Here is a 27942-nt window from a genome sequence, read left to right as displayed (position 1 = left end):
CATCATGGGATGGTTTTCAACAAGTGGCAAGTAAATGTATAACAACCCATAAGTTTATAGATAATAACCAAAGCAAATGTTCCTGTTATGTACAATTTTGGAGTACACTCCTTGGTCATATACCTTAATAAAGTGAAATATTCACAAATAAATATCAGTTAAAATAGAGAAAAAGAGTAGTATCAAGAAATTTCAGGTATTATGGTTCATAGTGATGTGTAGTGTTGCTGTTGTATTAATTAAAATCATAATAAGGCACTTAGTAATGTGTACATAGTTCTTATGTTATTAATATTCTTTTTCTTGTACTTTTTCAGTGTGTTGTGTATGTACAAATGTTTATCACATCTTGAAGAAGTTTTTGATATATATATATATATATATATATATATATATATATATATATATATACACACACACACACACACACACACACACAGGCTTAAATAAAGATATTGGAAAAAAAGTATAGCCAAACATTCTACATAAGCTGTGTTGATGAGATTACTAAAAAGGCTGAAACATGCATGTCCACAGTTAATGAGGTTTGGCTTTATTGGCTTGAATGTACCCATAAAGACTTAAAGTAAAAAGTCATGAGCATTCAGAAGCTATGTAGCTGTAACACTGTAATTTCTTAAGGGGCATCTGCATATATCCAATGGGCCTCCATTACAGGAGGTTTAAGGTATTACAAAGTGAAAATTCTAGCTTGGCTGGGTTTTTCTTGGAGTTTTTCTTAACAGATTTTGCTACTACTCCTACTGTTGACAGACTGTATAAAAACATTAAACAAAAAGTCCTACATCTAACTATTGTAGTACAGTATAAATAATATTCTTAGATTTCAGGAAGACATTTCTGATCCTGATACTAAAAATTCTTAGTTCTGTTAGACAACTATTCTATCCACTGGCAAATGTGAAGGTTAATGTTGAAGTAACTAGGTCCTTTTAATATGCCTTGGTATCAGGTGATATCAAAGGGTTTTGATAGATCAATTATACAACATCAAATGGAAATCTCCCAGACAAGGCTTTATAGACATGTATGTAAAAATTGATCAGGTTTGTTAGACATGACCTAGAATTCATGATACCATAATGGTTTATGTCAGATTTAAGGTATTAGTTTGTTGAGATAACTTTAGTACAACTCATTTGAAACATTGTCATCTAAGACAAAACAACTTTGCAGATAGGCATTACAATTGCTTCTTTCCATTATACTGGAAGGAAAACTTGAACTAAAGATTTCTAGAAGAAATATATTAAAATGGGTTGCAGTCCTTCCAAATTATTTTTAATCAGATTTGAAGAAATTAAGTCAGGGCCCATACTACAGTTAGCCTTTGTGGTGTTTAGGATTCCTTTTTAATGTTTTCCTTATTTAAGAATAGTTGGAAGTTCTTTAAATCTCATTAATTCTTTGATGTACAGAGTAGACACACATAAAAACCTTGGAAAAAATCTTACTAAAAACAGAGGCCTTATGTGTACAATTGGAGATCAATTCACTGGTAACTTTTATTACTATGTCATCCTTTGTTTATTTGGCTGGGAGCTACAGAAAGGTTTTGCAATGCACAGTGCAAGACTGTGCTGGTAGCAGCCATACACAGGGTGTAGAGGCTCCAAAAACATCAGCTGCATAAAAGTACAATTGTTAAAATTGTATACTGTGTAGCTTATCCAGATAAGTGCAAAATAACCTGTGCATGAGAAACTACATACAAATAAATAGCACAGAACATTCAAATGTAGGGGATGAACATGTCAACAAGATTCAGAAATGTATAAAATGGTGATGATGCATGCTCTTGCACACCTAGTTTGAAGACAGTAAATTACAGAGTACAGGGCAGAAGCCATACTAATCATAGTAGTAGCAGATCCACACCATGTGTTGCTAGCTTCTGTAAGAGCCTGTGCTGGCAATGTTATAAGTCATGGTCACTTGCACAGACCTGTTGGTAGTAATCTTTTACATCATGGCTACTTTCACAACCAGAAATGATAAAGGCAACAATTCACATTTCAACACCTTGAGAGAGCAGCAGATAATCAATCACTCACTACTAAGTCACTGGGATATGGTACAATACTACTCAGACTGTGTCATCCATGACTGAAATAGAGGGGTATTTGTGGTATGTCCAATTCTTTGGACACAAAGATGTCTGTAGCATTGACCGTCTTAGCTACAGGGACCTTCTAGTGACATCTGTGGGACCCATTAGATGCATTGCATGCCTTCTCCTCATGAACACTTAACTAATTCCTCAACAACATGTTATGGTACATATCTCATTTCTATTGACACTAGAGGAGAGAACCAGTAACATGCATGCATTCTATGAGATTTCCCACTTTCCTGAAAACTTCGGCACCTCAGATTACACCTGTGTTGCTTTTAACACCCTACCTGATTCAGAGGTGCAAAGATACATGAATAAAAAGATATACCACCCCCTGATTTACCAAGGTGGTCTGTAGTGCCCAGAACATTGTCTACAATATGGCCATGTACTGTACAGGCAATTGATATAATTCATACATATGGTATTCATCTGACTTATACTAGTGGTTCTTGCAGGGGGACTTTCAACAGGGTCACCTGGTTGATAAGCGCATAAGCGCGCACACACACACACACACACACACACACACACACACACACACACACACACACACACACACACACACACACGCTGAAATAAGGAAGACTTTGGAAAGAGTGTTGACATCTGAGTGGTAGATTCAGCTGTGCAGACATCACTGGTGGAGTACTACAATATAGCATGGAGATATGCAGCAAAATATTTTACTACACATTTTCTTATGGTGCAAATCAACAACACCATGTCAGAGCAAGCCATAACTGATGCAGCAATGATAGCAGCAGGGCAGGGAGAGATATAGCAGAAAGCAGTGGAGGAGCAGAAATTTGCTGATGCAGCAATTAATGCAGTGCATTGTAGCACTAGTAGAGAGTTGGTGAGTAGTTTACAGTTATGGACCATGATGTAGATAACACAGAATAATGTAATACATGCTTAAATAGTCGGGCTATGTGACACAATGCATGGTCTGGCAATAACATTTATTAGACATCAGCCAACCCACACAGGGTAGAGGAACAGTCATGATGGAGAAATGATAAAATCAGCAAGGGTAGGAGAGTAGTATTGCTGCAACTGAATTCATCAAAGAGGAAAATAGAAAAGAGGATTAATAATGGAGAAGTTAAAGAAACAGAAACTGAGTTTATGGAGTACCTGCAAAGTGAAGGATTTGGTATAGAAAATCTAACTCAGAAAATAAGAGTTTATGGAGTACCTGCAAAGTGAAGGATTTGGTATAGAAAATCTAACTCAGAAAATAACACAGCAGGATAGAGCAATGGATCCCCAAATTGGTGGCATGAGAAACAGCAAGTTGCCATATAAAAATACTTTGGAGCCTTCAGTAGGAAACCAGTACAAATATTCAGTTGAGTTGCACAGCAAGGGGAGGAACAGGAACCTGTGGCAAGTCTGAAGCAGTCTGTGTTGTGGAGTGATAGGCGAGTGAGTTCCCAAATGAAAGAGCAACGGATGTCTCAGGATGAAACTGAAGAGAATGTGGCATAGGAAGATGCTCGGGAATGTTCTATAGAATACCCACAGGAAGTACAGAACAAAGAATGTACCCTTGGTTTAGAAGAAAATGATCTAAAAGAAGAGTTGCTTGATTTAATAGAGATGGACAGACATGTTAAGATCAATAAAAGAAATAGTCTACAGAAAGTCAGTAAAACCCAAAACGTTAGAAGTTTGATAAAACAAATGAACAAGTGTGGAGTCTGCATGTCCTCCCCGTGGTCAAGTGACTTTAAAGACATGCAGGTAGGTGCGAGCGTGAATGGGCGTGCCTTTATTGAAGGTTGGGTGTCGGGCCGGCAACTCCACACCATAAAAACCACTGCCAATCATGAGCGGTCCGGAGTTCGCTGTGGCAACCCCTAACTGGGATAAGCCAAAATTCTTAACTAATGATAATTAGGACTATCTAGAGAGATTCATGTGATATAGCAGAAGTAAACAGGATATACCACTGTGCAGCTAAATTAATAACAGATAAAGTCTTGGCACAAAAACACAGGGTAGTAAGGGAAAGGAAGAGGAAAAATCGAATGCCATCATGGAAGTATCAAATAGAGAAAAATATAAAGAAATGAAGACAAATAGTGTCACTGTTAGAAGAGTATAGAAGGGAAACAGATTAACAAAATTACTCAGAAAGATAGACATAATAAAAGCAATGCACAGTATCAGAAGAGATTGTGATCTGTCGTGCACTATTTCAAATAATAAACTAAAAATATCAGCACAGGCAGAAAAACTTATACTAAATGTAAAAGAAAGGTAGAAAGTAAATAATTTATTGATGATCCAAACAAGTTTTATAGAGAATTGGGAAACAAGGTAAAAGAAATTGAAATACCACCAAAACAAGAATAAATATATACTGTATATTTTGGAGAAATATCTATGAAGATCCTGTGGAAAATATGAAATTATAATGAAAAACAAGAAACTATTCAAAAAACAAACAAGTCCTGACAGCTATAGAGTCGACACACTTGGTTTAATAAAATACAGGAAAAAATAAATGTAAGCGCTTTTCGTCTGCCCAATAACAAACTTCATCAGAAATTACATCTCCACAATGGCAAACATTTAAATAGTCACTTGAACCAAAAATAATAAAGATGATAATGGACAGAAGAAGTAAAAGAAAGAATAAGAATTTAAAGGTACAGGATATGAAATGGTATGAAGTAATAGCCAGAGAGATTGAAACAACATTAAAGAAAAGCTCCCAATTGGAAAACCCCAGGCCTAGATGCATTATCTAACTTCTGGATAAAAGTATTATCATCTTTACATGAATATTTAGCCATGAGTCATAACTATTTATATGCGCAACCCTAACAGATACCAATCTGGTTAACAAGAGGAAAAACAACACTCCTACTTAAGAGCGAACCTGCAAGCTATCCTAAAAACTATAGACCAATAACTTCTTTCCAACAATGTATAAACTATACACTGGAATTGATTTTGACAGAGGTTATAGTCATTTAGAAGAAAACTTAATCATGGCAATAGAACAAAAGGGTGACAAAAGAAAGTCGTATGGATCAAAGAATCGTTTGTTGTTAAAGTCATAACGGAGAACTGTAAAAGAGGGAATAATCTAAGTATGCCATGGAGAGACTGCAAAAAAGCATTTGACAGTATTCCACATTCATGGAGCAAGTGTAGGAGAGTAGTATTGCTGGAACTGAATTCATCCTCAGGTTTTGGTAAGTACTTTCAAAGTGTAGTCCTGTTTTACAACCAAGGCAACACTGATATATAGACTACATTTTATATAGCATATATGATGGAAAGAAGTAGGTTAAAAACAAAAAATACAGCTGGGTGCACAAGTCCCAGGATAAAAAAGTGTTCAATTCTGGTAGGCCCGCTGGTGCCAAGACTGGAAAAAAATAACAGTCTAGAATGCTGAAGACATAGAAATATTCCTACAATGGGGTTAGACCAGGCTCAGGAGGAAGAAGCCCCCTTCCCCCACCATTGTAGAAGGAAGTAAAGTAGTAATCCACAAAAAAACAGGAACAAACTGGCAGGGCAAAAAAGAGCTATAAAGATGATAGAGTAGAATATTTAGAGCTATAAAGATGATAGAGTGGAATATTTAGAATAAGAAAGAAATTATGTAGTATTACACAAGAAGCCCATTTTTTCTGGATAAAAGATATTCAAAAAGATTAAGAGAGAAATTAGAGGAAAGAAAAATACTTGCATAAGAAAAACTCTCAAAAGCTTCAAGGGCAAATTTGTGTTCATTAATACAGCAAATTCATGAAAAACACTATATAGACCAAGAGCCCTTGAACCAGTTGGAAAAAGAAGCAACTAAGGAAATGCAAAAATATTAAGAACAAATCCTAGAGATTTTTGAAAGGTGTAAAAAAGAAACATTGTCATGGGATGAAAAAGAAATCTAGTAACGGTATAATATTTATGTAAAGGAGAAAGCCAAACTAATCATTACAAAAAAGCAGCTCCAAAGATATTTGAAGAAAAATACAGAAAAAGGTACCAAGATATGGAAAATTTCACAATACAAAAAATAAGATCACAAAGGGGGAACATAGAGCTGAAGATTACTAAAGTACATGTTAAACAAATATAAGCTGAAGTTATGGAATCCCTGCAAAGTGAAAGATTTAGTGTAGAAAGTCTAAACTTGGGATTCATGAATATTAAAATTCCATGCAGGAGCAGTGTAGCCGCTCCTTCATGGAATATGGCCGCCGAGCGATCCAGAAACGTGTCATTTTCACATGCATGAGCAGGCCTACAATGTTCTTGCACAGAAATTTGTACAGTATGCTAATCAGCTCATTTACTGGTGAAAACCATGCAAATGAGCTGAATTAGCAATTCTGGAAGTAGGCAGGTCTCGGTGCAGAAATGTATTCGGCTACTAGCCGAATACATTTCTGCAAAATACAAAACAGAGGTATGACAGCCTCAAAGAAAGCATGTATTCCCTTAATTAGGCATGCCAATGACCAAATATATGGCCATTGAGATGGAAAATTAAATAAAATGTGTAAAATAAAATTTTTTTTTTTTTGGCCGATTTCAGCCATTTAGGCGTAGGACAGTGCCGCGCAAACAGGATCGTGGGGAAAATAAAAAAAAAATGGAAAAGCACAAATATATGTTAAATCTGCATTTTGCCATTATAGTCAGTGGCATGCAGAATGAAAACAATACCAGGGAACAATGGCTGCTAAGAGGAAAAGTTCAATGTGAGTGCAGTAACTATGGAGTAAGGCAGTGGGGTATGTTAATGAGGGGACTTATACTGAATCACAAATTTCTTGTAAGTGTCAGACTGCACCTAACCATGTAGGTGCTGAAACAGGGCCATGTAAGAATAGAATTAGATGACATCAAAGGGAGGTGTGTCATGCTTGCTGTAAGCACATTGGAGCTCTGTTGCCCGGGTTTCCGCTTAGCTAAGCGAGGGGGTGTCTCCCAGATAGCTTAGTTGTGCTTAGCTAAGCACAGAACAGTAAGCATGTTCGCATCCAGGGCAGGTCCTTTTCTTCAAAGCATTGTTTACAGTAGCTCAGTGTGTTTGCACGGCACACCCTGGAGCTTAAACAGGAAGGATATAGGGGGAAAAAAAAGGAAATAGCAGAACAGGGGAAATGCAGTACAAATTTGTAATGTGACACTCTGCAACTCACTGTGGGCCATTAAAAGCAGCCAATAATACAGCTAGCAGGTGCCTTCATAGCAGAAAATGGGAGAAGGTGTAACAAAGAAAGAAAAATTAAGTGCAACAGAACAATAAAGAAGAAATGAAGTAGAAATCACTAATATGGGACTCCTGCAACTCACAATGGGCTATTGACAGCACTCAACAATAGGGCTGGCAGGTGGCTGCATAGCTGAAAATGGGAAGAGATGTAAGTTAAAAAATTTCAGAAAAGGGCAATAGCAGAATAAAGGCAATCATGCACAAATTACCACTAATGCTTCTAACACTCACAATGGTCAATTCAAAGCCATGAGTAATATAGCTGGCAGCTGGAATGTATCTTAGACAGCCAATCACACAAGCAGCATCTGCAGCTCAACAGTATAAAGTTTGAAAGCACCTTACAGTCTGTTTTTTCCAACAAACTGCACAATTGGTGTATACATGTGGGAGAATTTTAACTTGAAAAATATTAGGGGCTGCCATCCATCAGTATGTGCTGGAGGCTGACGGTGGTGAGGAAGATAATCCTGACAACCGCCTCAGACTGAGGAGGAAGAGAAGAGTGTTCAGACCCAGGCTAACCTACCAGGGGCTACATGACCTGGAGATAGTGGAGCACTACAGGGTGGACAGGGACATACTTCAGCAACTTGTTGAGCTGTGCCGGCCTCGCCTCAAAGCCAGAACAAACAGAGGGGAACCCATCCCAGTGGATAGTAAGGTATGACTAGCCTTAAGAATACTAGCTACAGGTACTTTCCAAAGACCTAATGGGGACAGCATGAGGGTCTCACAGACATCTGCATCCAGGATACTCCATCAGTTCCTGGATGCCATGCTACCACATGGCCCTGAGCACATATGCTTCCCTCACACTCGTAAAGAGTTGACCAGCAATATGCATCTCTTCCACCATGTGGCAGACTACCTGGAGGTACTGGGTGCAATAGACTGCATGCACATCCACATCAAAGCACCACCTGGTGAAAAGGTTAGGGTCTACATAAACCGCAAAGGCTTCCCCTCCAACTGCTAGGTTGTGTACAATGCCCAGGGCATTGTCATGAATGTGTGTGATGGCAGCCCTGGAAGCTATCATGACTCCCACATCTAGCATTCCCCACAGCTGTATCAGGGATTTGCCAGGGGAGACATCCTGTATGGCCATCTGGTGGGGGATGCTGGCTATGCACTGGAGCCCTGGATGATGACACCCATCAGAAATGCACACATACCCATGCAAGAATGCCATAATGAGGCACACGCACAAACCAGGATCATTATAGAGCATGTGTTTGGGATGCTCAAGTCACGGTTCCACTGCCTGGACATATCTGGTGGAGCCTTGCAGTACTCTCCAGCCACATGTGCACACATGTTCATAGTATGTGCCATACTACACAATATAATCCTGTGGAAACAGCTGCAGCTTGAACAGGATGTGGAAGGGCCACACAGCCCCCCTCCATTGCCAAGGTCCCCACAGGCACAGAGGGACTCGGACAAGGAACCCCCTGAGCCAGCCCCTTTAGGCAGATGGAGGCATGCCCAGTATGCTCAGGCCTTGGCAAAGAGGCAATACATAGCACACACACTGACACTGTAGGCACCCAGGGACTGACACCTCTCTCTACTCGCCACACAGTAAAAGGAATGACACACACATCACACTACCTGTAACCTACCATTTATAGGCAGTGCACTGTGTGCATCCAACATAGGCAGCCCTCAAGCACTGTACACACAACTGCCACAGACTCAAGATAAGTCAGTTGCCTTAACAGTAAATTAATGTATCACCATGTTCTGGTAGCATTTGTATGGTATTGTTGCATGCATGCAAGGGAATGGGATGGACTACTGGGAGAGCAGCAGACAAGTGACAGCCATGTGAGACACCAGGTAAGGTCTGCCCAATACTGGCCTCCCAACACTATGCATTAGTACCCTAGGTGGCAAATCCCACAACAGTATTATGTGTGTGGGCAACTAACTGAAGTGTCATAGCTCATAGCCATGGATGTTAGTGTGGGGTCCCATACCCACCTCTCAGACCTACACAGCAAGTCAGCTGTAGAAAACAGGAGAGAAATGTCTGGCAAAACTCCACAAATGGCAGCAATGTGGAATCACCCCCCCCCACAGATCCACACAGTCATAACACAACAGGAAGTGGCAGTAAGGCACTGAAGGGTAACAAGTCTGACATGCAAATGTATGCCAGTACAATCTCACTTGTCCTCCTAACTGATATTCCTGTAGCCCTCAGGACAGGGCACAATACTATGGTAAGTGGAAACAAAATGTAAAGCAGATATCAGCACAGTCTCTGCCAATGTCTACAGTTGACAGGTGTGCCCCCCCCTCCATATACCCACAGAAATGCAGTAACATGTATGGTTGTAAGGAAATAGCAGCATAACACAGACTGGTAGGACTTTCCCAATACACATGAAAACATGTTGCATGTGCTCAGTATGCAGGGCTCAATGAGTTATGTCCATGTGTGGTCAATACTGTCAGGATCTGGCCAGCAAGTTCTCCTGGCTGTCATTTTGTACTGCCGTAAGTACAGGCTGTTTGTCACAGGGCCATGTGCAGATAACTGCAGTGCCAACGATTATGCATGTCAGTGATACCTATTTATCTGCCACTGACATACCTGGAAGGCACAGTGCTGTGTGGAATATACTACACATACATTGGACTTCTTGAGGGCTGTGTAGCCAATTTGGTAGGGCTTTTGTGAATAATCATGCTTTGTGCTACTGTTGGCAGTGGTCACTGTCAATGTGGCTTTTTTCTTTGTTTTATATCCGCTTCTGTATATAATGGACATGCCTGCACAGTACAATGCAGTCTGTACCCACACCCATAAGCCCAAACCACTGACAGCATCATGTCTGAACAAGGGCAGAAGTAAATGTGGAACAAAGGCATAATGATCTGTTGTAAATATTGCCTTGTCATACTGAGAAAGTTGGTAGGATGAGGGGTTTGCAGTAGTGGGAATTGCCTGAAGGTTATGTAGGCTGACAAAAGAATGTCTCTCAATATTTTGTAACATCACTCTTCAATTATACTGAAATAACTTGCCATAAAAACACATGTTTATGCAGACTGGACAGAACCTGTAGCCAAACAGCTGGACAATGTGCCAAATATTTACAGCAGAGAGGTATGGCCACACCAGGATATGACAGCTCAGGTTACACAGATAACACAGAAGCAGGAGATCCCCAGCCAGTATATCAACATGTTGCTAGACTATCACTCAACTGGCTGTAGCCACACCTCCCAACTGGCCTTGTTGGGGAAGAATGTACATAGCTGCCATCGTAATATCAGTCTACACATCAGACGACTAGTATTCCTCTGGTACAACACTATGATGATTTTGGAATGTCTGACACTAGGTAATGACACAATACATTGCACTGCCAGAATACAGGTATGTCAGAAAATATCTGCCAAAGCAAACCATTACCCAGGGGAACGTCCTCTGTACTCCTGAGAGGGATGTGTGTAGCACACAAAACCCTGGACTGGATTACACTTAATTCTGGAATGGACTCCCTCATTAACTATACAAGGTCACACTGGGCATGCTCCTGCACTTAGAGAATCACAGGACATGTTGGAATCTACAGTGGTTATGACTATATTGTGTAGATATATCTGTGCATACAAACAGCTATTTACACCTTAACTGTCCCTGCACAAACACACATCAGACAGGATTACCCCCAGCTAGCTGTAGGTAGCCCATATGTGATATATCTGCATCTGTACAGGCATACATATATGGCCAACGTATAACTATATATGTCAAGCATACACACACATAGATGTGGGTAAGTGACAGACAGTGAAAGGCCGAGACACACAGGGGGACACGTACAACAGCATGGTTCACACACATGTGTACCCTGAATGGCATACAGTGATGTCCTGCTGTGGACAGTGGCATACTGGTTTTAAAGTTGCATGTGCAAGCATAAAAGGTGAGCTCCATTGTGTAATAGTACTGAGGTTCAGGTGTTAATATCACATTGTGTGTGTGTGTGTGTGTGTGTGTGTGTGTGTGTGTGTGTGTGTGTGTGTGTGTGTGTGTGTGTGTGTGTGTGATAGTTGTGTATGCAAGACTGAGGGAGTTGTGTGTTTGTTTGTTTGTAGATGAAATAGTTTTATGCTAGTCCCACCCACAACAATTCACACTGCTCCACCTTATCAGTCCAGATTATGTCAGTCCCTTATCAGCAACTTTGGCCAGCTGTCAGCCCTGTAAGCTCAGTAGTGTTTGTCAGGGGTCCTACTCTTGTATCTGGCAAATGTGTGTGTGGGTGTGTATGTTTGTAAGCGGAAGTATTTTGATATGTTTCCCACACACTGCCCTACTTAATCAGTCCTGCTGATGTCATTCCCCATATCAGCACCTTTGGCCAGTTCTCAGCCCAGTAAGTTCTGTAGCGCATGCAATAACTGTGTAACACGATGGTACAAATAACTAGTTAAATAGGGGTTCTATTCTCAAAGCTGGCAAGTGTGTAAGTGTGTCAGATTGTAGGCGAAAGTATTTTGATAAGTTTAATATCCACTGCCCTACTTTATCAATCCTGCTGATGTCATTCCCCATATCAGCACCTTTGGCCAGCTCTCAGCCCAGTAAACTCTGTAGCACTTGTGATAACTGAGTAACAGTATGGTGCAAATAACTAGCTAGGTAGGAGTCCTACTTTCATATCTGCAAGTGTGTGTGTGTGTGTGTGTGTGTGTGTGTGTGTGTGTGTAAGTGTGTTGGTTTATAGGACAAAGTATTTTGATAAGTTTAACACCCACTGCCATACTTTATCAGTCCTGCTGATGTCATTCCCTTTATAGGTTCACAAGTGTGTAGTAGGCTAATGGCCCAGGAGCCTTTACAAGCCTAGCACATAGAAGGGTGATGTCATTGTGCCACCCAGTGTTACTTCCCAGTGCCTGTATCAAGTAGAGCCACTGCAGTGATCCTTGAGTTGAACTATTACCCATCCAGTCATCACGATTTCTCTGAAACATGGTCAGCTAGGTGTTCTGCATGGCATGTATAGGAAGTATATTCCAGGGCATGTGCAGTCTCTTGGTGAGGGACCTGTTCCACCAGCATGTTGTGGTGATTGTGGTAATGAGGTAGAAGTCTCTGCAGTGTGTGGTGTGGATGGATTGGGATGGATTTATATGTAGAATTTCTAAAAGAGCTGGGTCAGACATGTCTTTGTAAGTCAAGCATATATGACTGCTAATTAGGTGATATCACACAGAAAATAGCTTGAGTCTTCTGAGTCTGTCTGTGTAGGATGTGTATTTAATGCCTAGGAACCCATTTATGAGGTGCTTCTGTGGCCTCTCCAGCTGTTGCAGGTGTCTAGTGAGGTACATGGCAAATGGGCCATAATACTTGAGGAATGGTCTAATGAGGGGAACAGTAGACAGAGATCATTACCTCTATCTTCCTGGATGTAAAACCCTTGGTAATGCAGTGTGCCATATATAAGGACTTCCTGACCACAGTGGCAATGTGGTGCTTGAAGGAAAAGTTGTAGTCAACCTCTGTCCCTACATCTATTTTAATGCCTACAGTGTTCATGGGGCTCCCATCAGTGTGGTATTTACTGGGAAATTAGTGTTTTACCAAAGGGAATGATGATGCATTTTGTGGTGTTAAGCTTCTGGCCATGGTTTTCACACCACTCATTGATTTAATGAGGCATTTCTGTAGGATGTCTACATCACTTGTGAAGTTAATGATAGCTCCCAGTTTGCAGTCCTCTGTGAACTTGGTCAGCAAGAGCTCCTCTGTATTTGACTGGACTCCTGAGAAGTAGATGCTGGACAGGACACTACACAGTACTGATCCCTGTGGGACTCCACTTGTGACCGCTTGCCAGTCTGACTTGGAGTTTGCCACTGTCACACTGTGTGTTCTGTGAACCAATTTGCAAACCAACCACTGATATATGGGTTGGTGTCCAGTTTGCTGGATTTATCAGTAATTCCTCACTGAGGGATAGTATCACAAGCCTTGGCCAGATTGAGGTAGGCTGTATGCTGTGCTTTACTGTCATACACAGCCATGGTGACTCACTCAACGACGTCAACCAGGTTGAGCAGGCATGATCTGCCATTCACAAAGCCAAACTGTGTGGGTCCAGAGTTAGGAGATCACCTATATCTTGGTCAGTCAGGTCCCTGATGATGTGGTCCATACCCATACATAGTAGACTTGTCAGGCTAAGCAACCAGTAATCCCCAGGGTCTGTAGATGCTACCCCTTTATGGAGAGGGATGACTGTAGCAGTGTGCCATTTTTGAGGGACAAAGCCTGAGGTGAGGCTGTGACTGACCAGGGCACACAGATGTGGTGACAAGTCTTTTTGTATGTCATGTAGAATACAGCCACGGATATGTTGGGGTCCCAATGAAGCTGTATTCTTGCCTGTGGACAATGCAGGTCTAACCTGACCTGCAGTACTGCTGGGTACCTGGCATTCATCTGTCATTGTGATTATCCCCTTGGGGGGAGAGGGATAAAGCTGGCATTGAATGTGTTGGCAAGACTGTGGCCAGTATCTGTTGTCTCAGGATAGGAATTAGCATTGTGCAGTAACTCACAGCACTTGTGGTTATTGCTGTGGAGGTTGTTGATATAACTATTAAAGGCTTTTATGATTGTCATCAGTGTCTGCTGCAATTCCGCCTTCATAGCTGCCTGTAGGTGATTCCATGAGGGATCCCAAGTTGTGTTTGAGGCTAATAAGGGGGTTCACCAGTCTTGGGACACCACCTTTTTCTGAAACAGTGTCCTCCTTCTGTTGTACACTTTAGTAATGGAAGGGGACTATCACATTGGCTTTCAGTGTTTGGAGGACAGTGTCTGGGTTCTGTTGGCTATGGGTAGTAGCATGCATTCATATACATGTTTGTACGGTGCATATGTGTATGATTCGACAGTCATGCAGCTATTTCCCATTGGCATGGATGCAGTGAAATCATCCACCCATGTTTTATGACCGCAAAGTCAGCTTTGGAGAGGTTTTGCAAGATGGTTACCTTTGGGGGGGTTAGATGTTGAGTTCCATGTTGATTACATCATTTGTGGATCTGACCAGGTAGGGATTGACAACTGTAGTCGAGCAACAATCCCATATGTAAGTAATCAACACATGTCAAGGTTGTTGCATCCTCTACTGGGGGTCAGTATGAGCCGGTCCAAGTCATTGGAAATGATGAATTCCAGAAAGTGCTGGGCCATTGTACTGGTGCTTGGCTACTTTCCCCAGGTGATGGAGGTGTTGTTGAAGTCTCCTACTATGTCAGTGTTGGGTTGGACCTTCACAGATGCCAGGGTGTTGAGGAATGTGCATTTACAGTCTAGGGACATAGATGGGAGCCCATAGCAGGCTATGGTCTAGATTGCACTATTACCCAAAGGCAGTTGTACCAGAAATACCTCCGATGCATTATGCTGGGATACTAGTCTGGAGGTGTGCATATCCATTATGAATATGGAGACAACACCACCTGTGGAGGTGTGGTCCATGTTTGGGGATGACAGCTGTGGAATGCATTATAGCCTGTTACTGCAGGGCTGCTGTCTGCTGCTGTGAACCACCTCTCCGTTACAGCACAAATGCCAATGTCCTCCACTCTGAGCAGTGCTTTGAGTGACTGCATCTGGACAGTTATATGTCTACTGTTGAGTATGACCCTCAGATTGCATACATGTCTAGCTGTTACGGTAGTAATTTGATTTGGAACACTGCTTAATAAGGCAGTATAGCGGTGGCAAGACACTAAGCCAGTGCCTCTAAACCGAGGGCTGACAAATTTAGGACATCCATGGCAAGGCATTGAGGTCTGTCAATCATGTTATCCCAAGCAGGGATATGCTGGATCTCCTGAGAATGACACACAACACATAAGCCAATGTTGAAGTCAGTCATCTATTGATAGAACTGCAGCATTATTCTGGGTAATGGCAGTATACTGCTCAGGGCTACTATCACACCTACCAGGACTACATAATCCAAGAGTTCAACCATGTTTCTCGTCATGTAGTCCAGGGAGGTGTGTCCCAGGTCATTTACACCCACATGGATACAGAGTGATACTTGTAGTTGTGAGTGCCATGACTGGGTGTGTCATGTGTTGGATGCTGGCATGTGATAGCCAGTTGGCTGTTACATGCTTCATAATCAACTTAGTGAGTGGGATATGTGTGTGCCTCAGTATTGAGTCACCCATGATCACTGTATTGTGCAAGATGGTTAGCCTTAGGAGCTTAGGTTGAGGGGCACACTGTGTAGGTGACATATGTGTCCTTTGGCATGTGCTATGTTTTGGTGTCTGAGTGGGTGTCTGTCTTGCTGGTCTGTGCTGTTTGGGTGAATGTCCATTGAGTGCCTCTGTGAAGGTGGGTGTGTGGTTTTTCAGTGAATGTCAGGGTTGTCAGAGTGGGTGTTGTCGTGAGCTATGTGTTCCACGTTGTGTGGTGCAGGTATTGATCTTATCCTCTTGACCAGCTAGACCATCTTTGCTGGAGAGTGTATATTTCGACATTTGATGATATAGGGGTAACTCTCACAGGTCTGATTGTTTGCAGTTTAGAGGGGATTGTCTGTGTACATGAGGCAGTTGCAACAGTGCCTCAGAATGGACAAGTGCACCAGGTTAATGGGTAAAAGCACAGAAAAATGCACTTCAATCATGCCAGGAGGGGTGGTCATAACTAGTAAATACTAGGGCTAATTCTGTGATGAACGAGTAATGGTGATGGCTCCCAGGTGTGCTACACTTATTGATACAGTAACATATTGAAGTGCAATGCTATAATGCTATTTGAAGTGCAAGACAGAAAGAACTAGCAAGATGTAAGGGAGTAACTGAAGGCAGACTTTCTGCCACCTATAATACTTTACCTCAGCTGTGCAGTTATCAGCAGGTTTGGTCAGTTCTAAGTCCAATAAGCTCTGTAGCACTTGTGGTAACTGCATAACACTATAATAGAAATAGATAGGCAGGGGTTCTAATCTGAATACTGGCAAGTGTGTGTGTGTGTGTGTGTGTGTGTGTGTGTGTGTGTGTGTGTGTGTGTGTGTGTGAGAGAATCATGTACTGTGTGGGTTATACCATTTTTGACTTGTGTACTACCCTTCACACTTCCCCTCACTCCAATTTAATAGTCCTGTTGATGTCATCCACCTTAGAAGTACCTTTGGACTAGATGAAAATGTATAAGCGAAGTGGTGCGTCTGATAACTGTGTATCACTATATTAGAAATAACTAGATAGGCAGGAGTTTTAATCCCAATACTGGCAACTGTGTGTGTGTGTGTGTGTGTGTGTGTGTGTGTGTGTGTGTGTGTGTGTGTGTGTGTGTGTGTGTGTGTGTGTGTGTGTGTGTGTGTGTGTGTGTGTGAGAATCATGTACTGTCTGGGTTATACTCTTTTTTCACTTGTGTACCACCCTTTACACTTTCCCTCACCCCAATTTAGTAGTCTTGTTGATATCATCCACCTTAGACGTACCTTTGGACTAGGGGAAAAAGTATAAGCTCCATGGCATGTCTGATAACTGCGTAACACTATCATAGAAATAACTAGATAGGCAGGAGGTCTATTCCCAGTAAAGGCCTGTTTGTGTGTGTGTGGATCATATCTTGTGTGTCTTATACCATTTTGATATGTGTACCACACACAGCTGGTGACCACCACCTAATGCCATTACTTTATATAGTGTGGTAACAGCATCTGTCTCACATGCAGCTTGTTAAACCATTGTACAGTCCTCTGTACAGATGTTTGCAACATATAAGTGGTCTGTGTGACTTAACAATGCCTATGTATGTGATATTGTTGCCAAATAGGCCACAGTGAGTGTACTGACACATATCACAGCAGCAGGTATCATACCTGACTGAAACATCATGCTGATACAATGTCTGCCACCTCTCACTTGTCCAGGGTTGTAGGTGCAATAAATGAGTATAGATGCTTGGTTTTACAAGTGAACTGTTCATGTTATGGGTCACATTAAAGGTTGGAAGAGATGTGGACTGCCATATTCTGGTCCCAAGTTGTATGTCTTAGAAACACCTGGCATCTTAACTGGGGTGTGTACACATTTTATATCCACTGTATACCAGTAATGTTTCGCACATGTCCCTACCTTAGGCCATTTGTCCACCACAATTTGCTGGTCTCTGTCCAGACGTCTTGCACTGACAAGTTGTGAGGTATGCTACAGGAATGTTAAATTCCCCTCAGATAGGCCCCTGTGGTGACCACTGTAATGCAATGCAGTTGACCCCACCACAAGTGAACATGCATACATAAAGCAATATGGGTATTAGTGATAGTTGTATGCATGGTAAATTGGATGACGTTCACATGCCTGGGGTATTGCCAAATCACAACAGAACAATTTCATACTCACCAGCTTCAGGCTGCTGTCCCATATGCAGACCAGAGGGACCTAGGTAGTTGTGAGAGAGAGGTATTGTCAGCAGACTCACATGTGGCCTTGGTACAGGATGGATGCAGCATGTCTGAACATTTACAGTACAAACCCCAATACTACAGAATTCGCTGTCCTCACCATAGATGTTCACCTCTGTCCATTAGAAAACTCCATCCACAACTGCAATCTGACCTGACACATGGATGTAGATACTCTACAGATACAAGTATCTCTGATACATTAGTGTAATAATCCCCACTGGGCCCTTACCTGCACATTCAATGTCCATCGTATGTGTGCCACCCACCTCCAGCATGTTGGGCTCTGTACCCTGCTGTTGTACCGAGGTGGGTGCCCCAAGGTTGGCGAGGGGCTTATATGCTATACAAGTTGATTGTGCGATGGATGACAAAGAGAAATGTGGAGTCATTTGGATGATGTGGTGATGACTGTACCCAAGGGTGACAGAGTGGTTATTGCAGCAGATGTCAATGGGCATGTTGGTGAAGGGAACAGAGGGTATGGGGAACTGATGGGTATGTATGGTGTTAAAAGGAATGCAGATGGTGACATGGTAATGGAGTTTGCAAAAGAGATGGACATGGCTGTGGTGAATATGCACTATAACACAGGGGAGGGGCATAGGGTGACTTACAAGAGTGGAGTAAGATGCACACAGGTGGAATATGTCCAATGTAGGAGGGCTTGTGTGAAGGAGATTGGAGACTGTAAAGTGGTGACAGGGGAAAGCATATTTAGGCAGCATAAAATGTTGGTCTGCAAGATGATATTGGTGATCAAGAAGAGGGGGAGTGTGAGTTCAGCACCAAGGATCACATGGTGTGAATTGGAAAAAGGTGACTGTGAGGTGGAGTTCAAGGAAGAGTTAAGACATGCAGTGGGTGGCAGTGTCAATTTACCAAATATCTGATTAAGTACAGCAGAGCTACTAAGGGAGATGGTTAGAAAGGTGCTTGGTGTGACGTGGATGGAGGAAGTAGTACAAGGAGACCTGGTGATGGACTGAGGAAGTACAAGACAGTATACAGAGAAAGAGGTTGAGGAAGAAGGAGTGGAACTATCAGAGAGATGAGGAAAGTAGACAGGAGTATGGGGAGATGAGGTTCATAGCAAACAGAGAGTTGGCAAAGGCTAAGGATGAGGCATATGAAGACTTGTATGACAGGTTGGACACTAAGGGGGGATGAAAGGAGTTGTACCGATTGGCTAGACAGATGTACTGAGCTGGGAAAGATGTGCAGCAGATAAGGGTGATAAAGGATAATGAGGTAAATATACTCACAAGTGAGGAAAGTGTGTTGAGCACATGGACACAGTACTTTGAGAGGCTGATGAATGAAGAGAATGAGACAGAATAGATGGGATGATGTGGGTATGGTGAATCAGGAAATGCAACAGCTTAACAAGGAGAATGTAAGGATAGCTATGAAGAGGATGAATACTGGCAAGCCTGTTTGCCCACATTACATAACTGTGGAAACATGGATGTGTTTAGGGGAAATGGCAGTGGTGTTTTTAGCTGCACTATTTACTGATATCTTGGGTAGTGTGTGGTTGCATGAGAAGTGGAGATAAAGTGCTTGGGTAGGGTTTTAAGAATAAGGTTGATGTGCAGAGCTATGGTAACTATAGGGGGATAACATTGAGTGTGATCAGTACTGAGACTAGGGAACAGATTTAGGAGACCCTAAAGAGGTGGATATATGCTGTAGAGATGGGAGTAATGAAGGTCAGCAGGACTATGACAGAATATCTGTGTGTGAATGAGAGGATAGTGGAATGTTGAGGATGCATGGGGTAGATTTGGAAAAGGTGGATGTGTTTAAATGATTGGGATCAACATTTCAGAGTAATGACGACTGTGGAGGACAGGTGAAGAAGAGAGTACAGGCAAGATGGAGAGGGTGGAGAAGAGGGTCAGGGGTGATTCATGACAGATGAGTACCAGTAAACGTTATGTAAGGTCTACAAGAGGGTAGTGAGACCACCTATGTTATATGGGTTGGAGACAGTGGCATTGGCAACAAGGCAGGAGTCAGAGCTGCACACGGGAGTTACAGATGTTATGATTTGCACTGGGTGTGACACAGGTGCACAGGTTTAGCAATGTGTATATGAGAGGCTCAGGCCATGTTGAATGGATATGAGACAAAATTGTAGAGGCAGGATTACATCACTTTGGACATGTGCTGAGGAGGGGTGCTGAGTATATTGGGAATGAGGAGGGGTGCTGAGTATATTGAGAAAATGATGGTAAGGATGTAGCTGCCAAGTAAGAGGAAGAGAGGAAGGCCTCAGATAAGGTTTCTGGATGTCGTGAGAGAGGACATGCAGGTGGTTGGTGTAAGAGAGCAAGATTCATAGGGCAGACAGAAATGGCAACAGATGATCCACTGTGACAAACCCGAATGGGAAAAGCCAGAGAACAATAAATGAGATGTTGTAATGTCAGTCTTCACAGGTTTGGCAAGGATTTGACAAACATAACACAACTCTACAGGTAAATTACTACAAATATGAGGCACACATATGGTCAGTGTGCAGAACATTGGACAGTTAAATAGTATGAGCTCAGTATATAACATGCAGTTCAACACACACATCTGCAGCAGTACTTTACTATGCAAATACCATGTATAGGTCTCTCACATTTCTGAGACAAACAAGTATATCATAGTTGTATTCACAAGTAAGATATGAATATGTACAACATTTCAGTAGCTGGCCTAGCATTGTCAAAGTCAGTATTGTTTAACACACAGTCCAGTAGTAGTCATATATGAGCCATACTTTTCTGGAGCCTAACCTATGATCTATGTCACTGCAGACAGACCCGGATGATATGGCCATAGGTTCTGATCAGCAATTTATTAGTACCGCAAGGTTTGTTGAGATGTGTTAAACCTCCTCTTTCCCATTCTTACATACCCCTTACTGCAGTCCATTAATTGCTTATTTGTTCGACATATCTGTCTTTGTATTTTTCTAAGTGTAGGTGGTTATATGCTGTTATTTCTTTTCTTTTCCTCAGTTTCTCCCTCTCCCACACATGTAAGGTGTACATCTGTGTTGCATAGGCAGCTGCTTGCCTTTTGTAGGTAATGCTCATGAGCAGCTGATGGCCTGTGCACCAATTATTGTCCCCCACGTGCTAATTGCATGCAGAACAGCTGTGTTGTTATTCCTGTAGACAATGGCATGACAACACACTGCTATAATTGAGTACTTCATGTGGGTGTAGCCTCTTCTCCTTACCTGTGAGGGGTACTTCATGGAGGTGTGTGAAAGACAGCATCACAGATGGTATTTGAAAATACCTCTTATAAAACTGTGGAGACAGGCCAACAAAATGGGGAGAATGTTCCAGACAGTTGCTGAATGTATGTACTGCTATTATACATGTGGATTAATGCATGTCTAACAGGGTTTGTGTGAACATGGAGTTTCTGTGTGATGTAGGTTGAAGTATTTTGTGGCTGTCCACAATACACTTCAAAGTGCGGTACTTTACAAGGGCTGCTGATGTCCCACACCTTACAAGTATGTTGGGATACCCTTCAACCTATGAGCTCTATGGCATGTGCGATAAATGTGTAACACTGTAGTAGCAATAACTAGATAGGTAGAGGTTCTAATCTTAGTCCTGGCAAAAATATGTGTGTGTGTGTGTGTGTGTGTGTGTGTGTGTGTGTGTGTGTGTGTGTGTGTGTGCGCAAGACCAGTATCCTGAGTGTGGTGTGTTTGAGTGAGGAATATATCCATTGGGTGGCCATGTTGTAGCCCATCGTACTCCCAGCGTACGTCCTACTTTCTGCTCTATGAGAGCCACTTGTTACATCAACTGTAGAGGTATCTGTACACAATTTGCAGACCTATAAGCCCTGTGCTTTGTGCAACAGCTATGTAACAGTATGGAATGATCAGCTAGAGAGGCAGGGATCTTACAGTACTGGCACACTTGTGTGCGTGCGTGCATGGGTGTGTATAGCAGTAGTTGGGAGTGTGTAAACTCCTGCATGACATTAATATGAAACCTGTCACACCCACTACACAACCCATTGCCATACCTTACAAGGGCATGTTATGTCACTCACTATTCATGTATTTTGAAAACTCACACTATGAGTTCTGTGCCACCTGTGATAACTGCATAATACTGTACTACCACTAACTAGATGAATAGGGATTTCAAAGCCAACACTGGCTGTGAACAGTATTCTATGTGTGTTGGATGAACACAATACCCTCTGGGTGTGTGGGCTTTACATATCTGAGGTGTGTTCCACCCACTACACTTACCATTGTCCACTGTACAAGAGGTGCTGATGCCAGTCACCATACACTTAGCTGTATACACTCCTCAGCCCTATAAGCTACATAGCACATGCAAAAACCATTATACATACCTGTCAGTTGTGTACAGCTGTACCCTGGATATGACACACTCAGTGTGTTACCACACTGCCATACCCCTTGTAGTCTGCACGGCAACATCCTGCTGTTACACAGACACCTAGAAGACAAACAGAATACATTATGGAGACCATATTCAGTCATCGTTAATAACAATAATTCAACATGACTGGACAGCTACACACTCTGACATGTAACCATTAAACATGTCAACAATACACGGCATTACATTGCTAAACTGTACTAAGTTCTACATTCACCCTGTGCATCAGAACAATATTAGCATGTCCCTGCAGCGATGGTAAGGATGACAGTGATGTGGCATAGGTATCATCATATGCACAGGGTATGGTGTGGGTTTGCCAGAAGCCTAGGCTGGGCCATTTGGTTAACATCATGCGTGTGTGTTTGGGGGTTGTATCTGTAATGGGCCATGCAGAGGTGGTGTGTGTAAGTCTGAAGGTGACCTTGCTGTGATGGTGATGTGTGTGTGTATGGATTCACACAGTCACGCCATGAGGCTGCCCTACACATGGTATGTTGGACAGCTGTGGACCGTACAGGGCAGGGTGTACAGTTCACCATCTCTGGCCATGGACATGGTAACTGCACCTGCCATGGGACCCACAGACACCACCAGGCCCAAGGCCAGATGTACTACTACTCCCCGATGGTGACTACTGTCTGCTGGATCCGCTTCCCTGTTGGGACCAACCAGAACCACATGCCCATGGCCTGCAGCATCGTGGAGTGGACAGCAACCCCCCTGCAGTTGTGCTGCTGGTACTGCCACTGTGGGAGCAAGAAGTTGCATGGCCACTTGTACCCTCAGCTATTTGTGCTGCTGCCCTACGTCCACGTGGCCAATGGCCAACTCCCACCACATGCTCTATCACAGACATTCCACGTTCAAGGATTGACATGCCATAGTCAAGGATTCTCACCATCTCACCCAGCCATCAGTCCATGACCTCAGCATAATAACGGTGGGCATCAGCAAGATCATGGAGTTTGTCACGCATATGAGGAAGAGTAGCATTCACAGCCCTGAGAAGCTGTCTGGTGTTACGTTCACTACATGCCTGTGCCTCCATGATGGTCCAAAACATGTGTCTGGTGAAACTTGCTGTGGCACTTGTGACAGGGGCATGTTGGGCTGCAGGCCCCCTTCGAGCACCCCTGCCTGTACGCCTGTGTGGGACCTTGCCTGTTCTCTGGCTATGGCTGGTGTCTACAGACATACTTGCCATAGTCACCACACTTGCCTGTCCCATGCCACTACCCGCCAACTGTCCATCATCTATGGCCACTTCTGATTGGGTATGTGTGGAAATTGTGATTGTGTGCAGGGATGGCGTGGACAAGAGTGGGATGCCAACCAATGGCACAGATTCAGCCCCTGACAACCCTGCCTGTGCCTCAGTATGGCTATCATCATTTTCAGAGTCTGCAGAGACACTGACATCAGTTCCCATGCAGGATGGACCCCGACCCCCATTGCCACCTGTGAGGGGAAGACAATAAATGTCAATTAATACCTGTACATTATGTTTGGCTGCCACACACACAAACATGCACACAGACACATACAGGTGAGTTGGCACAAAGCTATTACACAGACCTCACATTACCCAAAAGGTGACATGCATGGCACACAGAGCCCTCATCATCATGCATTGCAGCCATTCTCAAACCTTGTTACTAACAATATACATCTCTGGGATGCATGAGTACTGTTAGTAGGTGACGTCCATTCCCCTAGCACACACTTGCATCCATGTACACATCATTGCTCTTCTCCTGTATAGCACAGTGGCAAGTACTGTAGACCATACCTCACAACTGATAAATCACTGAAGAATGTGTAGATGTCTGGCACATATGTTTGCTCTGTCCTTCACAACCTCTATGTGTTTGTTTGACACATAACTGGGATCATATGAGGATTGATGTCACTAATTAATGACATAGATTCGATTTGCACACCTCATCACCAGCAGTGAATGTATGTTCAAACAAATCCTGTTACACCAACAACCTTCTAAGCTTAATCATGGATATGATAAGTGTACACACCCCTGTTAACATGGCAGGCTCTTGTATCATATAAAATGAGACCACAATAGTGCATTCTAAAACATTACCCAGCTTAAATGGGACATATGACCTGTGCAATCCAATCGTGAAACAAACAAATGTGTTAGTTGTGACATATACTGAGTGAGATGTGTACGATATGGTGGTTGCATAAGTGTGGACAGCCTTAACCCAATGCTTTTTTGAAACACCTGTTAACTGAACGACAGCAGTCACTCTGTCTGGGAAGGGGTATATCAGCATGGCACATCTTGACTTGGCATTATTTGGATAGTATTCCCTGCAAAGGTCTCCCAACTCTGTCAGTTGGCAAGGGAAGCTCATGTGCTCAGACATTGGAGGTCACACATGAGGTGTAGTACTGGTGTTAAGTCTGGCTTTGTCTGGCCCAATGCATACCCTTGATTGTATTCAGGTGGAGCCATTCTTAGGTAGCTCTGGATGCATGGTTCAGGTCATTATCATGTTGGAATTTGAAACTCCTCTCCATCTTGCAGACGCCTGACGGTTTTGGCCTATATGTGAGTGTTATTTGAACTGTCCATAATTCCCCTCCAATGTGTCTACAGGCCTAGTTCCAGCTAATGAACAGCAACCCCAAAGCAGGGCACTGGCACCAGTGAGCATCAACATGTGGATGGTGGTCTTCAGGTGAAGTGAGGTGTTGCTTGTGCACCACATGTAGTTTTTAGGGATAGCATCTGTATGTTTGACCCTTGGTCTCATTACACCATTACACATTTCAACACATGCCTTTGGGAGACTTGATATGTTTTGCTACCTGTACACAGCCCTGCATGGTGTTTGGTGTGGGTAAATGCTTCTATCTACTGACACCTCCCCATAGACGAGACTTGTGCAGAATCCAGGTGATTGTTGCCACATGTACTACAGAAATAGTACTTGCCAGAAAGCATGCAAGTACCTCAGTTTTCCAGCATGTCTCCTGGTAGCCTCCCTGACCAGTTCTCAACATGTCTTGTCTTCTGTTTTGGAAGGACATCTGGTTCTTTTCAACAGCACTGCTGACCCATATTTAATCTACCTTTTTATGACTGTCTCCACTGTGTTCCATGGTATATGCAATGCTGTGGTAATTTTGGTGTACCCTACTCCTGACTGATACCTTTCAAATATGAGATCCCTATGCTACTTTGTAAGATGTGTGCAAGCCATGTCTGCTTCTGGTACAGGCAACTAAGCAAATGTCATGAATACACCGCTCTGACGATGGACCATTATTCGTTGTTACATTGACTCCCTGTACCTGATGGCAGGTGTGTACCCAAGCAGAGCGAATGCCCACTCCCACTGGTGAACGACCTGAGACGTACCTCCCTGGACTACATGAAAAGAGACATAGAGGAGCTCTCTGATTATGTAGCCCAGGCCGGTATGACCCTGACCCTGAGCAGCATCTTACCCTCACCAAGAATGATGCCACAGTACAAAGACAAAATGATCAGTTTTAACAATTGGCTTAATTACTGGTGTCATTCTAAGGGGATCCAATGTCTGTCTGCTTGGGATGACATGCTCAACAAGCCACGCTGCTTCGCAAGGGATGGCTTGCACCGGTCACCCTGGGCTTCGGATATTGGCCAAGGCTCTTGCCACCCCCATAGTGCCTTTTTTAGGCAAGGCTCAAATGACAAACCTACCTCCCTAGAAAACACAAGTGGAAAAAAACTAAGGGTAATGCTGCTCAATGCCAGAAGTCTAAACCTCAAGATGCATGCTCTCGAAGCCCTCCTCAGTATGGAGAACATTGATGTCTGTGCAGTGACTGAAACCTGGTTCAAGGCTCCTGAGAGCACCCCAGCACTACCATGTTTTACCTCATATCTTGCTTTCCGGCCCCAAAACTTGGACCGAACCACAAAAAGAGGGAGAGTATCCATATTCATCAAAGATACCCACACCTCCAGGTTAGTGGCAACGCACGAAGCATCAGAGACCATCCAGGTGCAACTAACCATAGGCAAAACTGCCCTACAGTTTGTAGCATGCTACAGACCACCCTCTCAAACTCAGGAGCCCCACACAGCCTTCCTGAAGACACTGGAGAGTATGAATGTTTCTCCAAATACCATCATATTGGTAGACTTCAACTACCCAAACATAGACTGGGAACATTACTCAAGCCCCAACACCCTAGCCCAAAGGTTCCTAGAATTCATAAACTCTAATGCGATGGAACAACTAGTCACCATTCCCACAAGAGGAGATAATATACTGGACCTGATCATCACAAACATGGGGACAAAATGCTGCACACCGTAAGTATACCCCTCATTGGTGAGATCAGACCATAAATTAATCTCACTGGAAATCCACATCCCGCCCCCACCCCCTGCACAAAAGACCACAGTGAAGAACTTCTCAAAAGCCAACTTCACATTTCTTAAGACTGAAGTGGTATCCTTCAAGGCCCCTGGGCCAGTGGAAACCACAACCCACACTGCTGAATCCTTTATAAATGCCTTCTACGGGCACCTTCAAGAATGCATGGATCATGCAATCCCAAATAAAACCAAGACCCATTCCCCCAAAGGCAGGCGCCCAGTCTGGTGGACCCCAGCCATTAACAAACTTTACAACAGGAGGAGGAAGCTACTACATGACAGAGCAAAATCCCTAAAAGGGAAGGCATCTCTTATCGGTACTAGCAAAAAACTACGATCACTCATAAAAACATCCAAGGCAAACTTTGAGAGAAAAATCGCAAAAGACACAAAAGACAATCACAAGGCCTTCTTTAGCTATGTTAGAAACCTGGGTGGAAACTCCCAGATATGCTCAGAGTTAGTCCAAAATAACACAAAATACACTGAACCCACAGACATTGCCAACATTCTGGCAGACAGGTTCAGTGCAAATTTCTCCTCCCCCTCCCCCCCAAAAGGAGAAATATCTATCCCAGCAGAGTGTAGCCTCCCTAACATCTCAGATGCCCAGGTGAGAGCCACCCTCTCTAAAGCTAAAACACAGCATCAATGGGACTGGACGGTGTCCCGGGCTGTGTGCTACACGAACTCCAAGAGGAACTAAACCCACACATAAGGCTGCTGTTTAATCTTAGCCTTACCACAGGATACGTACCCAAAGAGTGGCGTACGGCAAGAGTGGTCCCACTCCACAAAGGCGGTGCTTCTACGGACCCGGGAAATTACTGCCCCATAAGCTTGACGAGCCTGGTGTGCAAAGCTATGGAAAGAATCATTATGAAACTCATAAACAAAGACATTGGGGACCTACAGACATTGGATCCTACCCAATTTGGCTTTGTCAAGGGCAGATCCTGCCTTTTGAACTTGGTAAACTTTTTTGAAACAGTCACTAAGGCCATTGATGAGGGTAAGGCAGTTCACGCAGCCTACCTTGACCTTGCAAAAGCCTTTGACACAATACCCCACTCGGGTATCATAGACAAACTCACCAGCTTAAATGTAAACCCATATGTCACAAGATGGGTTGCAAACTGGCTCAAGGACAGAACCCACAGGGTCAGAGTTGCTGGAGCCATGTCAGACTCTAAGCTGGTCACAAGCGGTGTCCCACAGGGCTCAGTCCTGGGACCCC

At 43.1% G+C, this 27942-nt stretch overlaps 1 protein-coding gene across 3 annotated transcripts in view; it reads left to right on the top strand.

Annotated features, from left to right (window-relative positions):
• Nucleotides 1-27942, top strand: part of SRPX (sushi repeat containing protein X-linked) — a 1243861-nt gene that overhangs the window by 982900 nt on the left and 233019 nt on the right. The gene's annotated exons all lie outside the window — the stretch shown is intronic.

This window comes from Protopterus annectens, chromosome 5.part0 (genome assembly GCF_019279795.1).
Source record: "Protopterus annectens isolate FY-2018-M chromosome 5.part0, PAN1.0, whole genome shotgun sequence".
Taxonomy (NCBI): domain Eukaryota; kingdom Metazoa; phylum Chordata; order Ceratodontiformes; family Protopteridae; genus Protopterus; species Protopterus annectens.
This window is presented reverse-complemented; position numbering and strand designations above follow the sequence as displayed.